Source organism: Monodelphis domestica, chromosome 1 (genome assembly GCF_027887165.1).
Source record: "Monodelphis domestica isolate mMonDom1 chromosome 1, mMonDom1.pri, whole genome shotgun sequence".
Taxonomy (NCBI): Eukaryota; Metazoa; Chordata; class Mammalia; order Didelphimorphia; family Didelphidae; genus Monodelphis; species Monodelphis domestica.
Window position 1 is genome coordinate 143,540,556 of NC_077227.1, and position 11,736 is coordinate 143,552,291.

The 11,736-nt window shown below is 35.7% G+C and overlaps 1 protein-coding gene across 1 annotated transcript in view; it reads right to left on the reverse strand.

Moving 5' to 3' along the window:
• Nucleotides 1-9,150, reverse strand: part of CERS3 (ceramide synthase 3) — a 114,412-nt gene extending 105,262 nt beyond the window's left edge. Inside the window, exon 1 of the mRNA XM_056807439.1 lies at nucleotides 8,827-9,150. The gene's annotated coding sequence lies outside the window, so the exon portion shown is untranslated. The remainder of the gene's footprint in view (nucleotides 1-8,826) is intronic.
• Nucleotides 9,151-11,736: the final 2,586 nt, after the last annotated feature.

The window sequence follows — 11,736 nt, forward strand, 5'->3', positions numbered from 1 at the left end:
ATAGTACTTCCAGACCTAAGTTAACTCATTGATCTTATGATAACCTAAAGGTCCTGATAACCTAAAGGGTCCTGACTTTACTTAATATAATTATAACATTTTCCCTTTACTCTGAGCTACTTTAGGCCATGCTATTATTTTGTTAAGTCAAAATCTCTGTGATTTCATTGATGCAGCTTGCAGCCCCTCCACACATTAGTAAATTGACTCCATAAGTTGTTATGGCTAATCTTCTGGTGAGAAGCTTTCCCAAACCTTGCGAAACTTTTGTTCATATAAAGCAAAGCTGATCACTATGCCTTTCTATCAATCAAGTAACAAGTATTCATTCAGCACTTACTATGTTTCAGGCACAGTTAGATTCTTAGGAAACAAGTAGAAAGGATGAAATAAACTGTATCCCTACTGGAGTTTATTCTCTAGCCCTCAAGAAATGAGGGTCACCTCCACTGGACCATGCCATAAAGAAGTAAATATTTTAAGGACAATCTTGCACAGGCAAAAACCATTATAGCAATGACAAAGATGCAGCAAGACAGTCTTTCCAACCTACAGAAAATCCTTGTGTAATCACTGTTTTACACATACAACTAGCAATTGTAATGCTTTAAACACCAATGTTAATAGGTGGTGGGGGGGGCCCAAGAGAGGGGAGGGAAGAGTATGTCAAGTCACAGGTCACAGGTACCCATGACACTAAGAGATGCTATTTTTGGATAATGATGGTAATCAAAATGAAATGTTAAATAAGTAGACCCAAAGCTCATGAGGTTAGCCAAAATGGAATTATTCTTTCTGGGACCCCATCTTTAATCTCAGCAGCAAGGCTATACAGTGAAGAGAGTACTAGACCTATAGTAAGGAAGATTCATCTTCTGAGTTCAAATATGGCCTCATGGCCTTGGCCTCAACTAGCTATGTGACTCTCAGCAAGTCACTTAACCTTGTTTGCCTCAGTTTCCTCATCTGTAAAATGATTTAGAGAAGGAAATAGCAAGTCAGTCCAGTATCTTTGCCAGGAAAACCCCCAATGTGGTCATGAAGAGTCAGACATGACCATAAAAACGACTGAACAATACCCTTTAATCTATTTGACCTCAGTTTATATCATAATACTAAAGAATTGATATGAAATGAAAACTAAAAGATAAAGGCTCAAGACCAAGAGAAATGAGATGAGATATGAAGGAAATTTCATTTATGTAGAAAAACTGGTTAGGTATAGGCTACTTATAGAAAAACAGGTTTAATTAAAATGCTAAGATGAAAAGCAAGACTTGAAAAGCAAGAACTCTCTAGCAGTACACTAAATCCAGGGTTTAAAGAAAGGCAGTCAGATATGATTGAGTGGGAATTTATGGTAAAGTTTCAAAAGTATATGGATTAATTCTAACAGTATTTTAGAACTAAAAGAAATCACTCCACTAAAGATCCAGAAATCTCTCTCTCTCTCTCTCTCTCTCTCTCTCTCTCTCTCTCTCTCTCTCTCTCTTTTTTAAAGATGGCAGGGAAAGCTCCCACAGTTTAAAACCAGTATCTCTGGGTATCTAGCTGATAGTGTTGTAATGTTAGGAGATTCTGACCCAATTAGCATCATTATCAATTTTCTTTGTAATGAATATTAACACTATAATCTTCTTAACTGGGACTTTGCTATCACTCCTCTCTTAGTGAGTCATATACCTTGCTTTACAAATTACCCTGTGATTATCATTTTTTCAGACACTAGTGATTTTGGCACTGGCCTAGGATTCAACAACCAGCATTATCATTGTCTGTATAACTTCAGGCAAATAATTTACTCAGCTAATCAGTTTTCTCTTTAAAATGAAGATCCAAGGGATTCAAGTGTTTATGAAGCACTTGTAAACAAATAAAAGGGGTATATGTATTTTAGCAATATTCATACCATACCACAAACATAACTGTAAAACTCGTACACAAGCCGGATGGTAGTAAGTGGTGAATTAAAAATAATATTTTCAGTCCACATAGTTAAAATAGACTTCTGGTAACACACTGGTACCTCACTAACAAACTATTAAAGGTGGAATAGAATTCAATACAAACCGTATCGTATTTAACTACTGAGGCAAGAATTTTCACAGGAGGAAAAAAAGGGTGCATACATAAAAGCCAACTGACTCAATTCCTCTGTGCTTCAGTTTACTCATTAGAAAAGTTAGTACAGTTCATAGGATTTTTATTAGGAAATCACTAAACCTTAAAACATCATAAAATCTATTATAAATATTATTTTAGTGTCAGTATTTCACCCATGTTATAAGGGAGATGGCAAAACCTGAAGATATTGGCCCTAGGAAAGACTAAAGTGGCTTCATTTAGGATGGTATAGAAAAAAGTAATACTCAATATGGAGTCAGGAGGCCCACGCTTAATCCTTGGCACTGATACTTACTTTTTCAATGACCCTAGGCAAGTAAATTAGTTTCTCCTCCTGGAACCTTACTTTCCTTGTATATAAAGTGAGGAGGCAGAGTATGGTAGACAATGATTTCTCAGACCTCTTCACTTCCAGCTGAAGAGACTATGCTGCTTTCTTTATTTCAGAATGGAGACCACAGTCTGCATAGACATATATGGAACTATAATAATTAGTCCTATTCTATTTTCCCAAGCAGCACTTGTATTGGGAAGCAGGAAGGCAGGATAGAAGGTGGATAGTATCTGCCACTTCTTTACAGAACAGAGTTGCCCCTAAGTTTCTCCCTCTCCTGAAATGTGTCAAGCCATGAATGAGAGGACAGCAAGTTTTCTGAGGAAATGTTACTTTAATTCCTAAAATATACTAGGTCCATTTTTTCCCCTAACGGGTTCCTTTCAAAGATAGAGATATCATTGTGCTTTGCCAAAAAGAAAAACTTTTTTAGACTCAATGAGAACCAGAAAAGGGAATGAAAGCGATTTTGTTTTGTCATTTCAGCAAAAATCTCCAGAAGGAATATGGAACCACACCTGCCCCAGTGGTGAACGTGCTTTGTAACTTTCAGTAAAGGAAATGGTATTACCAAATCTTAATTTAAGAAAGCTCAACATTTTAATATTTTAATGTTCATTTAAATAATATGCTAGGCCAGAGTTTCCTGATGCATATTCTGCTTCCCTCCCAGAATGAAACATCTTTAAGAGGAGGAAGAAAGATACATAATGACAAAAGTCCTAGTAACATGCAGATGGAGATGAGTAATAGAGTGTATGGAAGTTGGGAGGATGGGGGGGAAAGGGAGGATATTGGAGATAGTAAATGGTTATAGAAAGGGAATCCCAATTATCCACCATCATTTGGCTTTTCTTTGGTCCTTAGAAGAGATGAAAAATAAATGATTATTAGTATTTCTTCACCTAGGCTGAGGATTCCTCATTACAATTCTAAGTGGGTTTAGGGGAAGGAAGTGATGGAGGCATTGGGCATTGTTGTAATGTTCTGTTCTCCCTGCAGGCAAATTGGGTGATTTATTTTATGGGTCAGAATAATCTACTGGCTCTCCACCACCTGCCAAAGTCACCTAGCATCCAGCATTAACCATTTACCAACAACATATTTGGCACAGTGGAAAGTATATTGGTTCCTTTATCAGAGCATCTGGATCAGATTTTACCTCTGATGTTTATTATCTTGGTGACTAGGGCAAGTCAAAAATCTGTTTGCTCAGCACTAAAATGAGAAGGTTGAACTAGATGGTCTCTGAGATAATTCTCAATTCTATCTAGCACTATATGAGCCTATGTTATTTTTTGTTTTGAAAGCACCATGACTCTCTGATTAAGTTTTCTGGCACATACAAACTAGTGCAAAACTAAAACAATAATAGAAAATATATGAATAATTTACAATTTTCTGGGCCAATCCCAAATCCAGCATATTGTTATCTACTTCTTATGGGAGAAACTTTTGCATATATTCCACTCATATACATATATGGTTTTTTATGTCTCTGATAAATTCAGCTTTTTGATTTTGAAATCTTTTTTTGCTAAGATTAACTTGTTGTTTTCAACATTTCTTTTTTTTTTAACCCTTACCTTCAATACTATGTATTGGTTCCAAGGCAGAAGAGCAATAAGGGCTAGGCCATGGGGATTAAGTGACTTGCCCAGGGTCACACAGTTAGGAAGTGTCTGAGGTCATATTTGAACCTAGGACCTCCCATTCTCTAGGCCTGGCTCTCAATCCACTGAGCCATGCAGCTGCCCCATTTTCAACATTTCTGATCAGTTTTCTCCCTCTTAAAATTGACAATGGTATGATTCAATCATAGTCATTCATGTGACATTTTGTGATGAAAGTGACCACTGACAAATTCATATTTGACTTTTAAGTGGCAAATAGGAAAGAGAAAAAGTGAGGCTTATCACTTGCATCACAAACCCTGCTGCAGACCCTTTGTTTTGAGGACTTTATGACAAAGTGATTCCTCTTTCCAGTCATGGGCTAGTGTTCTAATTTCCTGCTGGAATGATGGAGAAGAATTTGTCTTTCTAGAAGAGGCCAGACAAAAGAATAGTATAACTTTGGGTTTTAAACACTCCAAGTAAAAGTATTAATTATATAGTATAGAATGCTTGAGCCCTTTGTAAGATCTGATAATAATAAGAATATACACATAATATTATGTATATGTATACATATGTACATATCTTCAGAAACAGAAAAAAGGAGTAAAAAATATTAGCTTGTTCTTTTTCCAGTGTAGAGGGAAAGGTGTGCTTCCTTATCCCTTTTTTCTCCTTTATGTTTCTCAAAAGTAGAAGAAATTATGCCTGAGAAAGTCTATCATTTTTCTAAAAGATGAAAGTTAAAATTCCTCCAGGCAAAACCATCTTCATTCCAATGAAAAGAACAGGTTAGGGGGAGGGAGAAGGGAACAAGACTAGACAAGCTAGGTACATAGATACCTTTTAACAATCTGGGGTCATTTGTCTCCAGGTATTGTCAAGTAAAATGCTCACCCATTATCTCCATGTTAAAAAAAAAGTAAAAGAATGAATTTATAATACTTTCTTTCTTGGCTTTGCTACTAGCTGTGTAATTTCAGATAAATTACATTTAACCTATTTGGGGCTTGGTTTTCTCATCTATAAAATAAAGAGGAAGAAGAATATGACTAGATCATCTCTAAGGTTCCCTAAAGCTTTAAATCCTATGTATTAGAAAGTAGCCTTAGCCCTAAATATTTCTTTGATGGCATTCAATTATAATACTCACAGCATGCTTCTTTTAAAATATGATTTCTAAATTTCAGAAGATACACAAAACTTTCTCGTATACTAACAGAAAACATTTGGAAAATTCAATGAGAACAAATATAATATATAATATAAATAAAATTATACAGTGACAATTAAATTGAAGCTATACAGTGCCTTTCTAACAAGAAATTCAAAATGCTTTACATATATTTATCTTCTTATTTATCTTCAAACATCCGTGTGAGAGAAGAAAGAGAAAAGAATTGTTTAAATACTAATAGACGCAATAATAGGAATGAAATCTCAGAAGTAAATATAAGGGTAATGATTATAATGATAGATGGCATTTCTTCACCAGGTCTTCTCTAAGCCAATGAAATCACAAGTTTGGTTTCCCGTCACCTCTGTAACCCACAATGATCATTACAGTAAGCATAGATAACTTATAGAATATGTAAAATCTCTAACCCCAAAGCGATTGGGGGTTTTATTTTATTTTTTAAACCCTTACCTTCTGTCTTAGAATTAATACTGTGCCCTGGTTCAAAGTGAGAAGAATGGTAAGGGCCAGGCAATGAGGACTAATTGATCTGCCCAGTGTCATCCAGCTAGGAAGTGTCTGAGGCCAGATTTGAAGTTGGAAGTCTTTGGGCCTGACTCTCTCCACTGAGACAACTAGCTGCCCCCCTTTTAGGGGTTTTAAATGCAATTTCTATTTTAATTAGGTCTTGAGTTTTATTATATGCCTCTACCCTGGACAACACTAATAAATATATGATTTTGAGGCAACATACAATAAATGACTCTAAGGTAGTAAGACTGGTTATCATATCTGACTTGTAACAGTCTCATTGTTTTGTAGCCAAGAGCCCAATGTTGTAAAAACATGTTTTGTCAATTCTGGGTCCCAGAGCAAATGGCTATATAAACAAAAGGACCTAGAAAACAATAGACTTCTATTTTATAGAACTAACAGAATTTCAATTTGCATACTCTGAGAGGAGTGGATGAAAAGAAAATAAGTATTAATATGAAGAGCAGGTAGGTAGAGACAGTGCCAGGCCTGGAGTCAGGAAGACTCATTTTCCTGGGTTCAAATATGGCCTCAGACATTTCCTAGCTATGTGACCCTGGGCAAGTCACTTAACCCTGTTTGTCTCAGTTTCCTCACATGTAAAGTGAGTTGGAGAAGGAAATTGCAAACCACTCCAATATCTTTGCCAAGAAAACCCAGAAAGAGGTCATGAGGAGTTGGACACAACTGAAAAATGATTAAATTGAATTAATATTCCACTTAACTGCAGAGTGAACAGCTCCTATGTTTCTCCCTTTATCTACAAGACTGCAAGATTCAAAGTTTGGGATTATTCACAGATGCATATTAGCCATGATGCTGACTGACCCACTAACCTGGTCTGGCTTACAGGAAAGATTATCCAAAATTTTTTACAAATTAATCTTTATAATGAGGCACATTATCTGAATGGCTAATCTTTTTTTTTTAATAAACCTTAGCTTCTGTCTTAGTGTCATTTCATTTCTAAGAAAGAAGAGCAGCAAGTAATTGGAGAATTGGGGTTAAGTGACTTGCCCAGGCTCACACAGCTAAGAAATGTCTAAGGCCATATTTGAATCTAAGTCCTCCTGATCCAGGTCTGGAGTTCTCTCCACTATTCTACCTCGCTGCAGCTCCAGAATATTTAATCATTTAAATGAACTCCTAAATTCAGTTCTGGGAGGTATGGTTAATCCAAAGGCTAATCAAGAGATGCCTGAAGTCCTGGATAAATAATTCCACACTCTGGCACATTCCTCACGTGCATGAAACTAGCCTACGCTCATAGCATTTTAAAGTTTAGAATGCTTTTCTCTCAGTTACCCCCATTTTATAATGCGGAAATTATAATTTGGTGAGGTTAAAGTAACTAAGATCACACATGTACCAACAGGGCCTTTATATTGAACAGATTTTTTCCTGGTTTCAAGTACAAGTTTTTGATTCTACTATAGTCTTTGGTACCTGACTCAAAGAGAAGCAGCTGAATATAGGGGCTAGAGAGCTATTCTCAGTCAGAAAGACGTGGGTTCAAGTGCTGCCTCTGATGCATATGATCTGTATGACCCTGGATAAGTCTCTTGATCCCTGAGCCTCTCAGAATACTGACCCATTATATTAATATAACTAATATTACATTATTAATTAGTATAATATATAAACATATATAATATATTATTTTATTATTGTATTTTTACCTCATATTAATAAAGAAATCACTAGATGACTTGTGTGACATCACACAGATGCTATGTGTCTGAGGTTACATTTGAACCCAGGAAGATTAGTCTTCCCGTCTCCATGCTTGGCACTGTAATCACTGCATCACCTACCTGACTCATTGTAAAGGATGCTAGTAGAAAACATTAGACTGGCACTTGAAATAAACTGAAATACTAGGCATTTGAACATGATAGGTAGGAGCATAAACTTCTATAGGTCAAAAAGAAATTCAAGAGAGGTTAATGTAGTGGATTAAATATAGAGGAATGTTCTCCAGACAATGCACATCCCAGTCAAAGAAATCAGTTAAAGCAATTTCTATCTGGGAAAAGAAGGAAATTATTTTATAGTGACAGAGGGTTGATGGAGAAAAATTTGAATTCCTAAACAAATGAACATAATCTCATATTCCCTTTAAATTACTCACCCCATTTTCCAGTAATTCTATAGATAAATCCCAAAGTGGAAAATCTTGTATCTTGAAAAGTTATTTTTTAAAAAGGAAGAATAAAAATCTAACTCACAAAACATAAATATTTCCAATGGGAGGAAAATACATTGAATATAATTAAAGAGTAAAAAGTTCTTAATCTCATTAAGTCCCAAATTCTGCTTTTATAATGTGTTGTTCCACATGTATGATGTTTCTGAAAACACAAACTCCTAAAGAATATCCTTGTATCCAACAATTGTTAAGAATGAGGGGAAATGTTTTATTTTCTCTAAGTCCACAAGGGCTTAGTTTGGTGAAATGATAAGTAATGAAATTCTTCAGTGCATGACATTGTATGTTCTAACCTTTAAGGCAGAATAGCTTTTTTTTCCCCTAAATGATCAAGTGCCTGTTACTTTAATTTGAGTAAGTCCTTTACAACTCTGATGTATAAATGTTCAGAAATACTTTAAAACAAACTGCCCTGGGCAGCTTTGAAACTTGCACATTTTTTTCATAATTCTTGAATTAAGGACTTACAAATAAATAAGTATCTTAAGAATAGTTGTTCTGTATTTTGATATTATGGAAACTTGTGCTTCTAGATCTTTTAAAGGATCCCTTGTGGATCCCAGGGCACAAAGAATTTTTAAAAATGTAGTTTAGAAGAAAAAGTTTTGATTCAATGTGTTATAATGTACTAATAATGTTTTCAAGGTGAAATTAGTGATGAAAGTTAGAGAGTTTCAAATTTTCTATCTGAATTTATGCCAACAGTAGGCCAAAAGGTTTCTGAGTATATTAAAATTTCAGTCATTACTCTTAAGACAAAACCCAGTCATGGCTAATGAAGTTCTCCCACTATAGTTGCTTAGCTGACGATATATATAAAAGAGACTCCTACCTTTCTGAAACTTCAGTCCACAGTGATGCACTTCACTAAGCAAAAAGCCGTCAGAGACATGGATTTCCAGCATTCATGCCAGTTTCATTCTCAACAGAGATCAACACACCTCATCTCTGAGCTTTGAAATTCTTCTGGGCACACCCTCTAAAGTTGTAAGTCAAGATTTCTAAGAGCAATCAGTGACGTGATGAAGAATGGCTGGGTGAAGTTTTGAGTTCTCACAGATTACTGCTTCCTGTTTCACTAATTTGGAAAGAGAAAATTGAAGTTCAGACCCCAAATTTTAAAGTGCACTTAAGTACCCCAGTCTTTGGCTCATTTTATACACATAATCATTAGTCAGCAGCTGAACAGGATTGGTTAGTTGGTTGCAAAAAAAAAGGGGGGGGGAGAGAGAAACCTGAAATACAGTCCACAATTGCATTTTATGATCTGGTTTGACAACTACATAAGAATGTATGTATTTCTGGGAGTGTTCAGAGAACTCATAGCTTTTGGAAAAAGGCCTCCATTACCAATGGTTGAAATATAAGCTAACACTATAAAGAACAAAATAGAAAATGTACTCTCTTTCATGAGACTTGTTTAAACATGACATGTTTAAATTATTTTAAGTTAATAAAGCAAATAAAAGCCCCACTTTAATTTTTTATTACAATGAGATATAATCCATTTTGCTTTTTACTTTTTCAGCAACTAATATAACCATCATATAGAGAGTAAGAGTGAAAAAAATCGAGACCTAATTGGATGATGAAATAACACTTGGTACAAAGTAAGTTTTCAGTGAATTGATTAATTCACCCACATTTTCTTTGGGTATTTCAAATTAATAGGCTAGGTGAAAGGGTATGCAAGTTTAAGAGCATTTCTTTTTGATAGACCACATCATTGTACCGATTTTCTCTTTCTCATGTCTAAAAATGAAACACAACCAGAGGCTCAGAATATTTAGAGGTGCTTTTCCAAAGAGGAAAACCCTCAACAAGTTGATTCATGTTGCTTCCCTGATGTGATACACCCACATTGGCAAGCTTAATTCATACTCTTCTCATTGGGCTGAACTTGTTTCCTTAAACCTCTCTTTACTTTTAATTTGCTCTAATAGTTGACTGATGAGCACAGTCTAAAGACAAAGAATGAAAAATGTTAGTTTTAGATACTTAAGTGAGAAACACAAGTTTCTCAGATTTCACTAATAAATTTGATTTAAAGAATGACCTTTGATAAACTTTTAATCATTGCCTCATCAAGGGAAGATAGCATCTGAACTCAAAAATGAAAGAATCATAATCCTTTTCAGGATATTTTTATGAAGGGGGTTGATGAGATTCTTAATCTCTTTTTACGGGAACTTATTATAATAATAAAAACTCCACCAGTTCAAAATTTCCATAATAGGAGTTTTAAGTATTTTATATTTAATTTTTTTAATCCCAAAAAATGGGAGCTATTATTCTTCCCATTTCATTCTGGGGTTTGGGTCACAAAGGGAGAAAGTTGACTACTGGAAGTCAAAAGCAGACCCTTATTAGACTGGGAAGGATCTGGTACCTGTGAACTTTAATTTACTCCATCCTACTTAGATCTTACTTTATGGTGAAGATAAAATTGTTATCTCTTGATTGAACAATGAAGGTACTTAGCTCTTACTTTATAGTGAAGCTAGAACTTTAACCTAATTCTATTTATAGATCTTACTACAAAAAGGTGTTAAGTAACTATCAAGGGTAAATTAATCACAAAAAAATCAAGTAACTAACAAAAGGTGAACTTAACAAAGAAGTGTTGAGTAACTCAAAAGATATAATCTAATCAAAGAAGATGAGAACTAAAGAATGGGCAGTCTTGGAGAAAAGCCTCTGGTGTTATTGGTCATGTGAAAATTTAGAGGGGACACAAGAGTAAAAGGTCTATATATTTCACATGACTTCCTCTCTCCAGGACCTTTGGCGGATTAGAGGTGGCTGGTGGCAGCATGCTGGGCCTTTTGGCATCTTGTCATGGCTACAGCTACTGTCCCGTTCGGTGGTGAGTTTCTGGCTGATTTTTTCCTCCTTTACTTTCCAAATTTTATCCTCTTAGAAGCCTCTAACCTAGTGGTGGAGATCTTGAACTCCCCCTGGCACAGGCCAGGCAGGAGAAATCCTATACCCTCTTCCCTCTTTCTCCTTAAATCCTTCCCTCTATATTAATTAAAATTACCATAAATTTCCAGACTGACTTGGGTATTTTATTTGGGATTTTTCCCTGGTGACCAATTAATTTAGATTTTAAGTCACAACCCAAAAGTTATTTTTACAAAGGTCAGTCATTGATGGCAAACCTTTTAGAGGCCGTGTGCCCTCCCCCTCCCAATGCAATGTATCACCCCCACTGACCCCACACAAGGGAGAGAGAAAGTGCTTCCATTAGGCTGCTGGGCAGTGGGGTAGTTGAGATGAAAAAATGCCCTCAGGAATGGAAAAGAGGGTAAGGGGAGCAGTTCCATCCAAGACCCTCTGCCTTTCTAGTAATGAACTCTGGCAGGGGATGGGTGCTCATGCCAACAGAGAGTGTTTTTTGTGCCATCTTTGGCATATATGCCATAGGTTTGCCATCATGAGTCTAAGCAAACAAAGGCTCAAGTTCAAGATATTTAGGTAAAGTAAGGGGAAACTAACAAGTAAATCAGTACTGGCAAGGTCCAGATTATGACAGACACATCCACAGGCATCAAGATTTCTGGGAACTGATTGAGAAATAAACTATCAGACTCTAGATAAAGAATGAGGCAAAGGGCATCAGTAAAAGAACAGTACTTTATATGAAACTAAAGTCTTTTTTTAAAATATATTTTATTTGATCATTTCCAAGCATTATTCATTAAAAACATAGATCATTTTCTTTTCCTCCCCCCCACCCCCC